This window comes from Corvus moneduloides, chromosome 1 (genome assembly GCF_009650955.1).
Source record: "Corvus moneduloides isolate bCorMon1 chromosome 1, bCorMon1.pri, whole genome shotgun sequence".
Lineage (NCBI taxonomy): Eukaryota > Metazoa > Chordata > Aves > Passeriformes > Corvidae > Corvus > Corvus moneduloides.
The window spans coordinates 24,448,499-24,465,100 of NC_045476.1; the positions used below are offsets into that span (position 1 = coordinate 24,448,499).

The window sequence follows — 16,602 nt, forward strand, 5'->3', positions numbered from 1 at the left end:
CTGTGATAGCCATAGTCCAGGTGGACAGTGAAGTGATGGTAACCTGTGGTAAACATGAGAGGTGTAAAAGAGCAGTCAGACTTAAGGACTACCCTTAGAGAACTGGACTTCTTTAATGTTAGGGGCACTGACTTGATGTTATCTAACACGACATTTGCTCTTTTTGGAGGTTGTTCAACTCCATTTGTCAAAGCTTTGAGATAAAGAAGGTGACAAGACATACTTTCTGACCAGTTACCCAAATAACTTAGGCCAAGTGTTGATTAGATTCCTATATGTGCTTGCCCCAGGTGTGATCTCTTAATCTTAGAGGAAGTCATTTGCTGAAGAGCACAGCTTCTGCAGCATATATAGTGGTTTTTAAAGGAGTTATATTATTGACTAACCTCTCAACAGCATTATTAATTGTCATATGCTGTTGTTTAAGAAAATGAAGCATAGAGTGTACCTGATTTGCATGTACTCAGAAGATTTCTGGCTAGAATTTCTGCTTGTCATCTTTGTTGAGCTCCATTTGAAAACCTGGAGGGTTTTTTGAGCTTTGAAGTGTGAGAGGATTTGGCTTCTAATGCCTCTAAAGGGGTGGACATCCTGTAAGTGCTGTGGATTAGAAAGATATAAAGACATATAGTAGTTTTTGTAGCTGCGATCTCAGGGCTTTGTTGGCGTGTAGGTATAGGGTACTCTGTAGGTGTAGGATAAGATGTTCAGGAGTGAATAAAGCTTGCTTTGGTTGTGTTCTGCCCTGTCAAACTTTGCTAAGTAATTGAAGGAGAGCATTAGCCTGAAACATTTGCTGTTGAATTCCTACTGGCTTTGCTGTCCTTACTATGAGACATTAAATAACCATAAATACATTCATCAAGTACTTAAGGTAGTTTAAATTGACTACTTGTATAAACATTCTTAATGTAGAAGTTCTGTAATAAAAATGACCAATATGTAACCTTGCAAAGATGTTTGTCACTTGTGTGTTTTGGGAGGTCTCAGAGTAGACCTGCACAGGCTGGTATATGCAACACAAAACATAGAGCTGAACTGTGTATATATACATGGCATTGTGTTAATCTGTTGGTTTCGTACCATCTTATTTTCTCGCAAGAACCAGTTTGCAGTTGTGCTTTATAGGTTGTGAGGATATACTTGATTTGCTTATGAACAGCATCTACCCTATTGGCACTGCTGGTGGAGGGTGAGACCCCATATGTTGAGTTAGATCCCCTGGAAATTCATCACTGGTCCTCATTCAGAAGATTTTGTACCACAGATAAGTTAGTATATACCTGGAAAGTAAGACAGTTTTCTGACATTCATTGGAATAAGAGCACAGAAGTCTAATACTAGTTGCACCATTAAATGCCCACTATTTAGAAAACTTGCCCTTCTATACAAAACATTGTGCGAATAGATACATTAAATATTCTTCCACCAACATGCCAGTGGATGACAGTTTGGAGTAATACTTTGTTGCTTCTGCTGGTGAAATCAGAGGCTTTGAAGAAAATACTAGTTTCAGAATAATACTAGTTTCAGAATTGATATAGTAATCCAAGAAAAATGGATGTGAAGCCGCATTTTCTGAATGTAAGTAACTGAGAGCTGCTGGAGATTGCTGGTGTAAGAATGTACTGATGTTTGTAAGATGAACAGAAAGTACCCTTTTGTACATAGCAAAAATCAAGAGGGCAGCACATTTTACCCAGCTCTGGCTTGATACCTTCCTTCAGTAGCTGTTGGTCTAAATAAGTCACAGTTTTCCAAAAGCTTGCTCTTTTATAGTCTCCTCTCTGCTTCCACAATTAATTCCAACGTCCTGGAGTTTTCCCAATCGTTTCCTATCATTTTGGTTTGTGATGATGATGTCTGCAACTATGTGGGTAAACCTCCATTTATTGTGAACTTTTGCATGTTTTGAATAGAGAAGTGTGATGTAAATGAGAGAATATCTGTATTGGTATCAACCGTCATAATTTTCTGCCTTTCTTTTGGATTGGTTTCAAATGCACATGAGTCAGCACTGTAAAGACCGATATATAGATCTTTAATCCAGGGGAGGTGATAGATCCCCATAGAGAATTTGGTCACTCTCTGTTTATAGCTTTCACAAAGTGCCAAGGCATTATTGGCATGGACTGTTCTACAGATTCTGTGGCACAACTGAGTGTTCCATCTGGAAAATGTGTTCCCCGCTTTGGACACAGAGAGGGAGGATCAGTCTCTCTCATCCAAGGAATCAAAATGGCTTCTTTCTGAAGCTGAATGTAGCTTTATTGTAACTACTTGTTTGGCAGGCTTTCTCTTTCTCTGGAGTTGGGGTTTTTTTTTGTCAGGAGATGGATAAAACTCTGTGCTTTGCAAAATCTGTATTTTTTTCTCTTCAATCAGTGCTTTGCCTATGTTGAATTATTTAGGTCTCTGAGCTCACAGGCGTGCCTTCATTACTTGTGAGGTATGTTTGGGCTTCCTACAGTTGTTCTTGGTTTTGATTAGTAGGGGGGTCTTCATTCAGATTGAGGGTTGCATTGTCAATTGCAGCAACCTTGTGTTGAGATGGAAAATGCCTAGAGATGGCTCTTGAGGTATACAAGATAAGTGGTCAGATGCATTAGCTATTTTTTCCCTAAGCTGTGCAAGGGTAGATGTCTGTCTCCACAAGATCTGGTAAGGAGAAATGATAAAGGCATAGCAGAGGAACTTACTAAAGAATATTCTCTGCATTGGCAATGGTAGACATATGTAATTGGCTTTAGACTTGTGGATCTGTAGAAGAAACGAGGTGCTCTCATGTGCAAGTGTTACATGGGTTTTGCTGCTCTATAATTTAGCCTTAATATTGCCCATCTACACTTTTTAAAGATAATATTGTTCTCTTCAAGAGGATACCTCTTCAAATACTCTCCTACTCTCGTTTGTAAACTGATTGGGAGACTGTTTTGGCCACAGTCTACCTATTCTTCTGTCTTGCTTTTTGTTTTGTAAAATGAGAATGCTGCCAGTGCAGACAATTACATCTCTAACTGCTGTTTCAGAAGACATGAAGATAAGAAGGACATGGGGAGCAGGACATAATTGTGGAAGTTGTAGGTTTAACAAAGAGTGAAATCTCCTTTGCAAGAAACAGACATAGAATGGGAAATTCTCCAAGATTGGGGACTGTATATTTAGAGCTTTGCTGTGACAATCCAATTTTCCCTTTCATATGGGAAGGCAATCTTCCAGTAGGGGAGAAATATGCAGTTTCTTCGTTATTTCTATTATATTTCTTGTTTTCTTTGAAAGGGAAAATCTCTCTCTGCATATCTGCAGTCTGGATTCTTCTTTCTTGAAGGTCGTGATTTGGTCCTTGGCTTTTGGTTATGGCAAACAGTTTTGTGGCTTTCTCTGCATGTGACCTATGGATATGGACTAACACTGTAGTTAGTTTCTCTTTTTTCACTTGGTGTATCATTCTTGGTTTCACACCTTTCTATCTCCAACCATGGTCCATGACTCTTACAGACTGAGATCATGCTGGCATCAGTTAACGCCAGCTGTCTATTTTTAATGCTGTCACCTTCTCATATTGCCAGCAAAAAATGTTAGCAGATACACATCTGTGTTTTCTCCCTGTCATCAGAATCACTGGAACAACCTCTCCCACAAACACACACTTTTTCACTTAGAGAGTTCACTATCAGTGAGCTGTCACTGGGTTCAGAAATTGCCTTTGTGGTTAGATGTGATTTGATGTGGAAAACAATCCAGCTCTGTAAAATCCTTTGAAAAACTGGAATGTTGCTGTTGTAAAACCATCTGACAATGATATTTTCTTATTGAGACAATCTGATAAAACTTTTGGTTTTAAATTCTGTGTATTAAACTCTAAAGGAAAATTCCACCTTGAACTGCTGCTCTGGCTTCCATAGTAGCATTTTAGTAAGCAATGAGTTGCTTACTGCTGAGCTTGTCTGCTGAGCTGGCTGCAGTTCCCAAATAGATCAAGCTGTGTTGCTTAATGTTTAAATTATGTTTCAGAAATAACTATGCAAAGCTATTTTTGAAAAATATGTATAGTATTTCTTATGCATAGCATTAAATGGTATTGTACTTTTCTCACAAAAAACTCACTGAAAACCAGTCTGCAACTGGAAATATTTACTTGGAAGGTAGGGAGGAATGTCTTGGAGCTGGGTACCTCAGCTATCAGACTCCGCTTTCTGAATTTCTTGGCCAAGAAACACAAGTAACCTTGCTGTATGCTGGCACAGTATGGTGGTTAACAAACAGCTGCCATGCCTGAACAGTAGAGTGAATATGCTCTATATGAATTCAAGGTTGTGTTATTCATCCCTTTTCCTTCATTTCTCTTGTCATCAGCCAGGGACCTCTTTTCTTTATATTGACCAGTGTAATTTCTGAATTAGGATGGGAGTTTTGTTAGAGGCCTCACTGAAACAGTGATCCAGACATCTTTCTCCATAAGAACAAGCCATAAAATGTTCAAATTGTACTTGTGGTTTTACCTGAGCTTCATAGTGATTTAAAAACTTGTCCTCGCAATACTCACCCTTTGCCTTGCCACCATTTTGCATTGTACTTTGCATGCTGCTCTGATGTGGGTTGGTTCAGTGTAGGAAAAATGGCTCAAAATTTTGGTAGTTATTAAATTCCTGTCTGGAAATTAAAAATCCCTCATAATATTAGACATTGTAAGGATACACAGCAGGCTTTTTACTGAAGCATCACAAAATCTGGGGAGGAAAATAAGAAAGAAATTCCAGGAAAGTTAGTAGCACATAAAATTAGGGTTTTTGTTTTAATGTAATTTTAAGGAAAAACTGAGAGGAGAAAAAATTTTGGGTAGTATGTTGCTAGAAAGAAGCTTGGATGCTTACTTGTTCCATGATAAAGAGTTGGCTTCAGTTATTATTCTGTCCCTTGTGCAATGGTTTACTTTCAAAGTCCAATTCAGTTCTTAATGAAAGCATAATTTAAGCTCTAGTATCTTGAGACTTAAGAGTTAAGGTGTTACTTACTATGTCCAGTCCTATTTAATAATGCCATTGTTCTTTATCCCCTTGACTTTGAATTTTCTTTAAATTGAGTAGGATGTCATACCATATAACCATTCAATATCTAGTTCTTAGATATGAAGCTTTTCTGTTCTGGGTCTCATTAATAAAACCAGCACTGTCTTATGCAACTCTGTTTTCTATTGTAAAAGTTCTGCTTTTTATTCCCCTGTCAAATGTCATATCCTGTCCTTGGTTAACTGATTCATGAAAAAAGGTAATGTCTTCCCTGAATGTCAACTCAGTCAAAATATTGATGCTGTATGTAGAGAGAAAGCAGTAAGGTTACCAATAGCCTGAGGGTGCTAACATGGAAGTTCATTAGGTTGTGTCTCTTTTCCTATCTCTGAGTGTCATGTATTTATATAAATTCAGGTTAGTAATACAAATGAAGTCCTGAAAAATAGCTAGTAATCTGAAAGCTGTCCTTGCGAATCTTTTTCTAGTCATACTTATAAACAATTTTGTATAGTTTCTGTGGATTAACTGCTTGGGATCAAATGCATGCGCTTTGTGCTTAGAGGATGTTTGGCCATGCAGCATTGACCTTACTCTTGGTCATGGCTTGTCACAATGTTCTAGTTTTCTTTCAACAGTGTTTGTGTTGGATGTTGTTTCTTATACTTTGATTGGTCTCATTTTTAACCAAATATTTTAACACTAAGTGTGAAATCAAGAGAGAAAATCAAAATAAACCCAAATGCTGGGGTTTTTTGTGCTGTTTCTTTTTTTTTTTTTTTTTTTTTTTGTTCTGGGACATGAATGAGACATGTCAGCTCACATGGGATTGCTGCCGACCTGTAGGAGGATGCCTTATCTGTGTATCCTACTTTTCTTTCCCTGGGTTATCAGGCAGTGTGTTTATGTGCACTTCTTTAACTGGTGGAGGAAGTACAGGTGATGTTGGTTCTTCGCCCTGTCCTCTCAGCTGTTATGCCTTTGCCCTAAGCCCCTGCACTTCAACAGCAGAAAGAGCTTTTGAAACTGCAGTGGTTCTATCAGCTTTTTCAGCTCTCTGAAGATAAAATGGTAAGTATTATTATATGAAAATAGCTTCTTACCACTAGCTTGTGTGGTAAGCTGAGCCTGGGGAAGAGACGAAGTGATTGGCTGTTAAGACTGATTAGTAAATCTTCAACTGTTCTTAACTGCATTAATTTATTTTGTTTGAGGCTGACTTAATGAGCACTATGAGATCATCCTCTTGGATTTTTGTATTTTGGATGTGCTCAGCAGTGTCTCTGGCAGCTGTGCACTGTATTGGGTTATTACACTGTGCTTAGTTTCTGCTCCCTTTCCCTATGGTCTGTGTGTATGCCTAGCCTAGTGCATATCCTTAAGATGACAAGAACCAAAGAGAACAGCAAATAAATTGAGCCTTCTAGAGAAGAAACCAGCATATATGCCGGCAGCCTGATTTTGAGGCATTGTCTTTCTGCTTCAGCACTAGTTTGTCCCCTACCATATGTCGAAGACCTATCTGCTGCCTTCTTTTTTAAATTGCTCCTAATTTCCTACATCTTTCTGTACTTTGGCTAATATTCGTGCTAGTTTCACTCACCCCTGCCATGTCCTTTACTGTCTTAACTTCCACCCAAATTGTGCTGTCAAATGGTATCAGTCCTTCATACACCCAAGGGATGGATTTCTATGTTACTGAACAACATTACCTGCAAGTTTTATGTCATTTATTGGATTCTTTCACAGGAGTAGACAGCATTCTAAGGAGTGATAAGATTATTGTCTTTTATCTGTTGTGTGTATACAGTTTTTACATGCTTTGTGTAGGGTCCACAGGATTGACAGCCAGAAGATGGATGATCTCTCTTCTGTAACAAGGAAAAGCTGAAGTACTCTCAGACTACTTGGTAGCACGTTTCTCTTTCCAAACTCTGGTCCATGCCTGTCATGCCAGATACACTTGCAAACTCCTTTGATGTAAGTTGGGGTATGTGCTTTCTTCAGGCTTCACAGAGTTTTCCTAATACAGCTTTTTATCAGTAGCTAACCATTAAATGAATCTTCATTATTAAATATTCAAATGTAACATTATTTTTGTTCTCTTAAACTGAAAAAAACCTCAAACAAATGTGAAATAATTGGATTCTGCTACTCTCTTTAATCTAATTTAATCTTTTAATCTAAGCCGTATATAACTATCAGACCTGCTGTCTGCTTGGACTTTCTCTTTTCCTCATCCTTTGCAAATCCCCCTAAATCTCTTCAACCCCTTTAACTCATTTTGGGATTTGCTTTCTTTTGGAAGCTTTTACTTATTAATGTTTTTGCCAAATCATATTCTTTCTCCAGTCCCCCTTCGTTCCCTTCCCAGTACTATTTTTTCTGATAGGGTCATAGCTGTTGGGCTTGTCTTTTCTTAAATTTCAGGTTTTATTTTAAAGGAAATGAATTTTCGCCATGAGTGAAGCACATAGGAAGCACATAGGATAGAAAAAAAAGTCAAGAGGAGAGAAATGTTGGCTTAAGTCTCAGGAAATTGTTTTCATAAGAGAAGCCTAAAATATTTAAGTTGCAGTGAAGTCTAATAAAGGTATCAACTGCTGGTTTAGTGAGCCATTGACATCCTCTTGCTTCAGATTTTCATAGTGTAGCAGCTGTCCCAGTTTTGGATACTTAGAATAAACTGGGCATATGCTGCTTTACCCTTGCTCATTAATGAGACAAAAGCACCTGGAGGAAAAACTGGCCATTCCAGGTTCAGTTTCTGAGTGAATGATCTGAGGTGTTCTGCCCTTGTAGCCCACTCCCAGAGAGGTTTCTGTAAGTCATGACTATTTGCAGTGATATAGTGAGAGAATTCTGTACTGCATTGTGCTTGCCTTGTTTTTCTTTCTTGAAAAACTGATAATGGCATTCCCCTGTGGTCATGGTAAATGAAGCCGTCTAGTCCAAATCCTGTAGTGTGACTTGGCTGAGATGCTGTCTATCTTAGAGAGACTAATTGTGAAGGTCATCTGGATGTCTTTGTTGTCAGTTGTACTCTTCCGAAGAATCCGCTAGTGTTAAATAGCCCTGCATTCAAAAGTGACCACTATTTCAGCTGAAGATCTGTTGTAGCTTCTTCCTAGGATGATTTTTTTGAAGGTATCTTCTATGCCTCTTTCCTCACAATTTGCCAAATTACTCCTGCTTGAACCAACACACAGATGTCTAATTTCAGTATCCCAGTTCTACCCATTAATTGGGGCAGAAGTCTGATGTGAGGTGATATCCGAAGTTTTGTTACCTTAATTTTGTTTTATTAGCCACGTCTCTTTAGAGCTGTTAGTGCAGTGCAAATACCCTGACAGTATTAAAGTAGCTTTCTTCGTTTGCTCATCTGTCTTCAGCTGTATTTGTAAAATTTATACACAAGCCTGTGCTTTGGGTTAATCATACATTTTTCAGTTTAATCCAAGAAAATGTTCTCTTTTTCATTTTTAAGGTTTTTTTTGCACTATATATCTAGCAGGTTTTTTATTTTATTCTTGACTGATACGTAGCAAAAACCAGACCTTCACAGGATATCTTAAATACTCCATTAGATTGCAAGGTTCTACCAGGCTGGTTAGCTACTTAGGGACCTATCTTTAGTTCAGGGCTTCTTGGCTATGAATTATCATGCTAATAGCCAGCAAAAATTCAGAGCTGTATAAGAGAGGAGAAAATGAAAATTGTAAACCACAAACAGAAAAAAATAAACCACCAGCACTGCAGCATAATCTGCTTCTTGGTTAAACAGCCTTGAACTTTGTGATTATAGTGTTACAGCAGACATTTTTGGAAAAATATACATCTGTTAGATGAGTGTTGTATTTTGCAGAGACCAGTACAAACCTATTTTGCTTCAAGGAATTTGAATTTGTCTGTGGTACCTTATGATTGTCAAAGTGTACAGTACAAATACCACTAGCAATTGTTATTGACATACATTATGTTTATAGACCATATCATGAAGATTTGGTGTTTTTACAAGTAGCAAGTAAGAGAAAATATCTGTTCTACTAAACAAAGAGGGGTGAATGCTCTGGGCTGTAACAGTAATAATAATAAAGTTGCTGCTGTAAAGTGGTAAATAAGTGTCATAGGTTAGCAAGCATAGTCCCGGAAGGGACGTCCTTGCTAAGGGGTGCTTACAGTTTCCTCTGGGAACTGATAGAACCTATCAGCTGGCCAGTTTGAATATGGACAATTCTCTAAGCCACTTAAAGTTGTGATCACCTCTGTGATCCACATTTAAGAATAGGCAAACTCCCCCTCCAAGCTCTCTCTCGTTTCCAGTGCTGGCACAGGTGGCTGCGGGCCCCGTGTGGGGGCCAGCGGGCCCGGCCAGGCCCTGCTTGGGCCAGGTCGGGCCGGGCCACGGCCATCCTGGGTCGATGGACCTGTTCCAGCCATGGAACCCCCCCCCCACTGCCTTGCCGTGGGCAGCCAGAGCGGCTCGGCTCTCCCCCCTCTCCACTTCGATAAGAAACATTCAACATTCCAGCTGCAAAGCTGCAAGGCCGAGGTGAGAGTAACCCTTTTATTGCTGTGAAGAGCTGAAAACCTGAGGGAAGAGAGAGAGGAGATGCTTAAAGCTGAAATTCTGTTGTGAAGCTATGATATATCAGAGTATCCTGTTGTAATTTCATGAAGATCTGGGGGGTGGAGTGTTCAACTCGTAAGCAAAAGCACCTGTGCTGAGATAGGCAGATGCTGACGCAGCTGTAATTTCATGAGAAGTTTGGACAGGGAGAGATGAGGACTTTTGCTCCAAACGGGAAAGGAGAAAACCTCAGTCCGTAGAGATGAACCAGATGAGGACTTTTGCTCCAAATGGGAAAGGAGAAAACCTCAGTTCCTAGAGATGCTCCCAGAGATAGTCCTAACGATGAAGATGATGAAGACCCTTTGCTCCCAGGGAAGGAGAAGGGCCTCTGTTTTTGTTTCTGAACGGCTCAACCTTAAAATTGTACCCCAAAAAACTTCAAGAGTGGACCCTCGGAAGCAGTTGCGGGAAAAGCTGCAAGTCGGGGGAAAGGACTCACACGCAGGCAGAGAGACTCCTCTTCCTAAATGGACTGAACAATATTTGGAAGTGGGCGGCTGTCTCGTTGTGATAATGTTTTCATAGCATGAGCAAGAAGAGACTTCTCTTTCTAAATGGACTGAACAAGGTTATTATGGAAGTGGTAAACAGACTGAACATCTTAAGGGTTGTCTTTTCACATTGTCAGTGGGAGAAGGGAGGAAGGTGGGAGGAGGAGGAGAGTTCTGAAGGTGGTATAATTTTTTTTCTCTTTTAGGTCTGTTAATAAACTTCTTTATATTCTTTCAAGTTCGGTGCCTGTTTTGCATTTCTCCTAATTCTTATCTCACAGCAGATAAACAGTAATGAGTATTTTAGACCAAACCACTACAATAAGAAAAGTCTTTGTGTGAAAATCAGTAAGTTTCAGCTGTAGTGAGTTTTTTAGTATGGCTTGTTAAGATAAAAGAGAAACAGCTGAAGTTTGAAGTCAGGGCTGAATATCATTATGAAATACGCCTTTGGTTACCCCCCTTAGGACGAAACGCCTGACTAATGGTCTTGTTCTCAGTGATGATGCCTTTATATCATTAATTTGAATAATTTTCAATGATTACTTCTGATAATTTAGAAATGTTTAATATTGGTTAGCAGTTGCCTGTGTAGATGTGGGAGCAATAGTGGCAAATCAGAAATAGCCTGATCAGTCTTATTGTGCCAGTAAGTCAGAAACTGTGATAAATAAGCTGCTCATGCATTCTCTTGCCAGCCTGGTCCTTCATTCTGTTTTCTGAATGAATGAGACTGCCTTGGTAAGAGAATAAATACAGGAAGTACTCAAAGTCCTGTTCTGCTTTACAAGAAAAGATGCTGTTGAGTTTTACTTGACTGCTCAGTTGATCAAGACACCCAAGTCCCTGGTGAATTTAGAATAAATAAACCTTACAAACAAAACTCCTTCTGTTAGAGTTTATGGAAAAACATTTGTTGGGCTCCCACCTCTAGTTATGGTGTTTTTAGAGCCTTGTCAGACCTACTATACTCCTTAGACCTTTGTGAGTGGATGACAATTTCCACAGCAGAACAGTCCTGATTATTGTATCCTGCCGTAATCCTCCCTGGCATGCTAACAAAAATAGAAGCTTCTCTCAGTAATTCTACATCTTCCTTCCTATCTTCAATGTAAGAAAATAGAAAAACGTCCTATTGTGATGGGAGTTTAGGATGACTTTGGGTAGCTTGGAAATTACATCAGGACCTATTAAGTTGTAGACTGTTGTATTAGTACTGAGCTGTTTTAGTGCTTTGGAGATGAAGGTCTCTAATACTAGCCAAGAATTTTGTGTATTGGGTGTGTGGAGTGTAATTGTGTAGCTTTTCAGCTGAAGTTGTGGACAACTGTTAATCCAAGTAGTATTCAAGTATCCATTTGCAGCAGTACACTTTCACACTTAAGAACTCAAGGCACTGTTAGTAGTAATATTTGCAAATGAAAACTGCATCACTTGCTGTTCCAATCTACTTTGGGTCAATGTTTGATACTTCGCACTTTGTTTACTCTGCTAATGTCTAGACACAGAACTGATGCTTTTGTATAGGTGAGCTTGGGCTCCCAAGAGCAAACTGAGGATTTCAAACTTCAGAATCTCCCAATATGTAGTGGCCACATGTGGAGAGACTTACCAAGGAAGGGGAAGTGATGGGAAGCTTCCTAAAATTCTTCTGAGTATGTTCATTCTGTTCCCAAGTGTAGGCATAGATACAGGAGGTTGTCATTAGTGTGCCATGAACGCAGTTTCCACCACTGAAGGATGATGCATTAGAGTAATTCTGTTTGTTGTAAGAAGCAAAGCTTAAAATAGAATGGTATGTAAGAATGTATCCTTTCTAAACGTAAAGGTTTCTTTGTGTCATAATGAAGTATAGGGCTTTAAAATATTTTAGTATTAATGTCCATCATATATTTTGTTCTTTTCATTGATGTGGCCAACCTTATGACACCTAGATTTGTAAAAACCTTTTTTCCCTCCTTCCTTCCCTTGTTTGTTGCTATTTTCCATTTTGTTTTATTTTCTGGTCAGTTTTAATTTTCGTTCCGATGTCTGATTTTTTAGTTTTTTTTTTTTTTTTTTTTTTAATGTACAGTTTTTTCTCTTGTTTCTATGCTAACTCTCTGGAATGCTAAACCTAAGAGATGAGTGTTAAGAGCTGAGCGATCACCCTTGGCATACTTAATTGTCGACAAGTTGTTTGAACTTGTAACACTTGGAAAATGGAACTGAATATATTTGTTTTGCTATTCCCATGGAAACGAGGTATTTATAATGAGCTTCTAAAAAAAGTTACAAATATAGACAAAGAAGCTGATTCTTTGTAGCAGTTGCTTAATAGAAAGGAATTAGTTTATTTGGGGGGTTATGGGTTGGGGTTTTTTTCTTTAGTTCATGAGGTCCGAAAAGCTGGTATAAGGAAGGGGTATCCTGAATGTGAACAGGTGAAAATTAACTGGGGACAGCCTTGTGTGTTATGCAGTGTTCATAGGATTATAATTTTTCATACAATAGTTTGAGTTGGAGGGAGCCTTTTACAGATCGTCTAGGTGAACACCACCACCTCGCCCTTCCCCCAGTGAGCAGGGACATATTGCATGAGATCAGGTTGCTCGTACCCCCATCCAACCTGACCAGGGATGGGCCATCTACCATTTCTCTGGACAACCTCTTCCAGTGTTTCACCACCCTCCTGAAAATGTCTTCTTTATATCTAGTGTGACTCTACCCTATTTTGGTTTACAGCCATTACCTTGTCATATCACAACAGCTCTGCTAAAAAGCCTGCCCCCATCCTTTCTTGTAAGCCCCCTAAAAGCCGCAGTAAGGTCTCCTGGATCCATGTCTCCAACAGATTGAAGAACCTCAATTCTCCCAACTTTTTTTCATGGCAGAGGTGTTCCTTCTGTCTGGTCAACTCTGTGGCCCTCCTCTGGACTTGCTCCAACAGGTCAATGTTCTTCCTGTGCTGGGGACCCCAGAGCTGGATGCAGTGTTCCAGTGTTCTCACCAGAACAGAGTAGAGGAGCAGAATCCCCTCCCTCGCCCTGCTGCCCATGCTGCTTTTGATGCAGCCCAGGACATGGTTGTTGGCTTTCTGGGATGTGAGTGCATGTTGCTGGCTCATGTCCAATTTTCCATCCAATAGTACTCCCAAGTAATTATCCCTAGGGTGTTTTTGTGGACCTGGATTGGAGAGAGTGTAAATCAAGGTTGGTTGAAAGACTTTTCCTCTGTCATTTCTACCTACTCCATCAGTGGTCTCCTATACATTCAACCCATGACTGTACAAACAGAAGCGAGGGGAGCATGCTGTAGTAGTTAGTAGTCATGATGACAGCAACTGCTCAGAGCTCTTCAAGACTGTCTCTAGAGACAGGAGGGGTGTAGGATTGCTGCTAGGTAATTTAGATGCTGGTACATGGCATACATGTACCATACCTCACATACCAAAAGTGCCAGAGCACGTTGTGTTCTTGGGGTTTTCCACAAGACTTGACATATGTTGCAACTGTACAGTTTTGGAGTTAATTACGATGCTATACAAGTGGATTTGATAATATTGTAATAGATGGGGGAGTGAGAGGGGGTATTTTTGGAGTGTAGAAAAAGATAACACATTTCAAAATTAAAGCTCTTTTATTTAAAAAACTGGGGATACAGTTGTAAAAGTCCTTTACTCTCAATCCTATTTTTAACATCACTCCAATTAATGTTGCTCCTGGTAGAGAATATCAGCTACAATGCCCATTTGTTTCTCTTTTAGCTGCAATACTACATTTGTCTATATGTGTCCAGTTTGGCCTTATACCTTAAGCTGAAGGGGAAAAATCCACTCATTTCTTTGCCCCGTGTAAGTGACAGGGAAAAGACCAAATGTGAGCAGTAGGTATACCTGTATCTTAGACCAAGTGTTCTTTGTTCCCTTTGACAGCCATATTTATGTATTTTTCCTTTTAATTCACACACAAAAAAAGTTATGCTGTTCTATTTAATGCATGTGAACCAAAAAAATCTTCATGTGTTACTAAAACTCTGAGATCAGTTGATTTGGTTAGAGCATGGTGCTAATAGTGACAAGGTCATGAGTTTGATCACATAAGAATTGGACTCGATGATCCTTGTGGGTCCCTTCCAGCTCAGAATATTCTGTGAAAAATAAACAAGTCAACACGAATTTCTGCTGGTTTTGCTGAAAAGTGTTCGTTCTCTTTCCCATTGCGATGATCCTGACTGATGATCCAAACTAAACCTATGTGCTGCAGAAAACTGCCTTTGCAAGGCCTGTGTGGCTAGACTTGGCTGTGAGTCTGTAGAGAATTTAGGGCCTTAGGGTGTTGTTGTGCTGAAGCTTTGCAGCGATTGCCAATGCTTTCTTTTTTTATATGAGAGGCAAAACAAAATGAAGTCTTGACCTCTTGAGCTACTTAAAAGTTCTTGGACATGTTTAATCAGAAGAGGGATGTTAATCCTATTAATGAGAATCCTGGAGAAATTCCAGGTAGCTAATTGCAGTTTATTCCACGTGTCTTTCTGATTAATGAAATGCTGGATTATATTCTTCATTTCTAGTGTCATGATGTTCTTTTACTAGCTAATCCTGTGAGATACTCCAGCACATGCTTTACCTAAAGCAGACAAGTAGTTGCAAACAGCAATGTTTGGTCAAAAAACACATCAAGTTTATTTTGTGGGGGTTGCTGATGTTTGCTACGTATGTTGGGCTGCATTGAAAATAAAGAATTATTAGTAATGAACAATTATATAAAGGGTTCCCTTAGTGTTTGCAATTATGTAAAGTGTTTCCCTTAGAATTTTGTTTTGAATAGCCATTTTCTCCTTGTTTTAAAAGCCTGGGATAAAATTTCATTTTTTGTTTAGTTAATTGAGTCGGAATCCCTTTATAGTTGTTGGTTGCTAAACCAGAAATCTCCCTTCCCCTTCTCATTAGTGGAGGCATCCTCCAGCTGAGAGGGATTTGACCACTGAAGGTGTGTAAGAGAAGATCAAAGATAAATCCATGACATATCACTGAAATTCCCTTCATAATGGTCTTTTTGACACTTGAATTTAAATTAGATTTCTATATACTGCTTTTCTAGCCTGAGATTTCTGTTGCAAGCACACACTATCCTAGCATCTACTGTTTATTCCTATATAAACAGCTGTCTCTGTTGAAAGGACTGGTCTGGGTTGTGTGGTGGTGCTTGGTTATTTTTTTCCCCTGATTTGCTTGAAATGTTCTCTAAATTGGCATAAAAAGAAATGCTCAAGCAGCAAACAAAGCTTGTGTAGTAGCATGTTTCCCAGCAACGTGGACTCTCAAATATTACTTTAACTTTGAGAGTTTTGTAATGTTGTAAACATTTTCTGCTTTTGAAGATGGTACTATTTAAGATTATATCAACATAAGTATCAAAACATCTTTTTCAAAATGGTTCTGTTTTGATCTGCTAAATTTTGGGGTGTAAATTCTTGTTCAAAAGATCAGAGAATATGTAATTTACTAATACAGGGAAAGGTGTGGTTTGTGTCTGCTGTAATTCATAAAAACTAAAATAGTTGGGTTTTTTTAAATGGTGAGTAAACTCACTAATGCTGTGAGTTTAAAATTTTAAAATGGATTTTAAAATGAGGAACACTAAAACTTGTTTAATATTAGGGAATTGAGTAGAACAGTGTATACTCCACAACATTATCTCCTGCCTGAACTAAATATTTTAAAATGCTAGAAAAAAAACATGCATTAACCTCATTTTGGTTAAACACATCTCTGTAGTGAATGCTTTGTAAGAGTTCTATCAACTGAACCCTTTGGTGTGATGGACCAAAAAAGATCTGCAGGAATGATGGTATAAATTGGTGTTCGTAAAGTGTGAATTTCCCATTAGTCAGATTTTGCACCACACACTTGTACAGCAAAATCCTCTCAGTTAAAAGTAAATATAGGTAAGTAATTTACTAATGTGAAAATATGGTCTTCCTATTAGTGAAAACTACAGCAAGTATTCAGCTCCAGATTTCTGGGAGATTCATGAGTTCACTGGTCTACTGTATTGTATTTTCTGTGTATCTGTGAATGTTTTTTGAAGGTGATGGTCTACGAAGGAAAACAGGTGTTGAATTCAAATGTGTCAGTTGAAAATTTGTCAGTCTTCGATTGAGGAGGAATTTCAAGTTTTTAAATGCTTTTCAATTGTTTGCTTTATGCAATAGTAGAATTAATTTACTTGTGAATACATGGTGACTTGTAAATAATATGATAACCAGTTATTCAAAGTGGAATAAAAAAGTAGTAAATAAAAAGACTTACCTAAGATGCTTCAGTTCTTGTCTTATACATGCAGGCTTTATAAGTGATCAACCAAATGAGACTGTATTTAATTTGATGAGCTGCAGGCATTTTGACAGTAGACCCAGTCCCTTTATTTCCTTTTTATTTCTGAACATTCATCAAGGGAAGTCTATGAAGTGCTGTCTACTGATGTAC

The 16,602-nt window shown here is 38.7% G+C and overlaps 1 protein-coding gene across 3 annotated transcripts in view; it reads left to right on the top strand.

The window, feature by feature from the left end:
* Positions 1–16,602, top strand: part of TPPP (tubulin polymerization promoting protein) — an 88,043-nt gene that overhangs the window by 26,748 nt on the left and 44,693 nt on the right. The gene's annotated exons all lie outside the window — the stretch shown is intronic.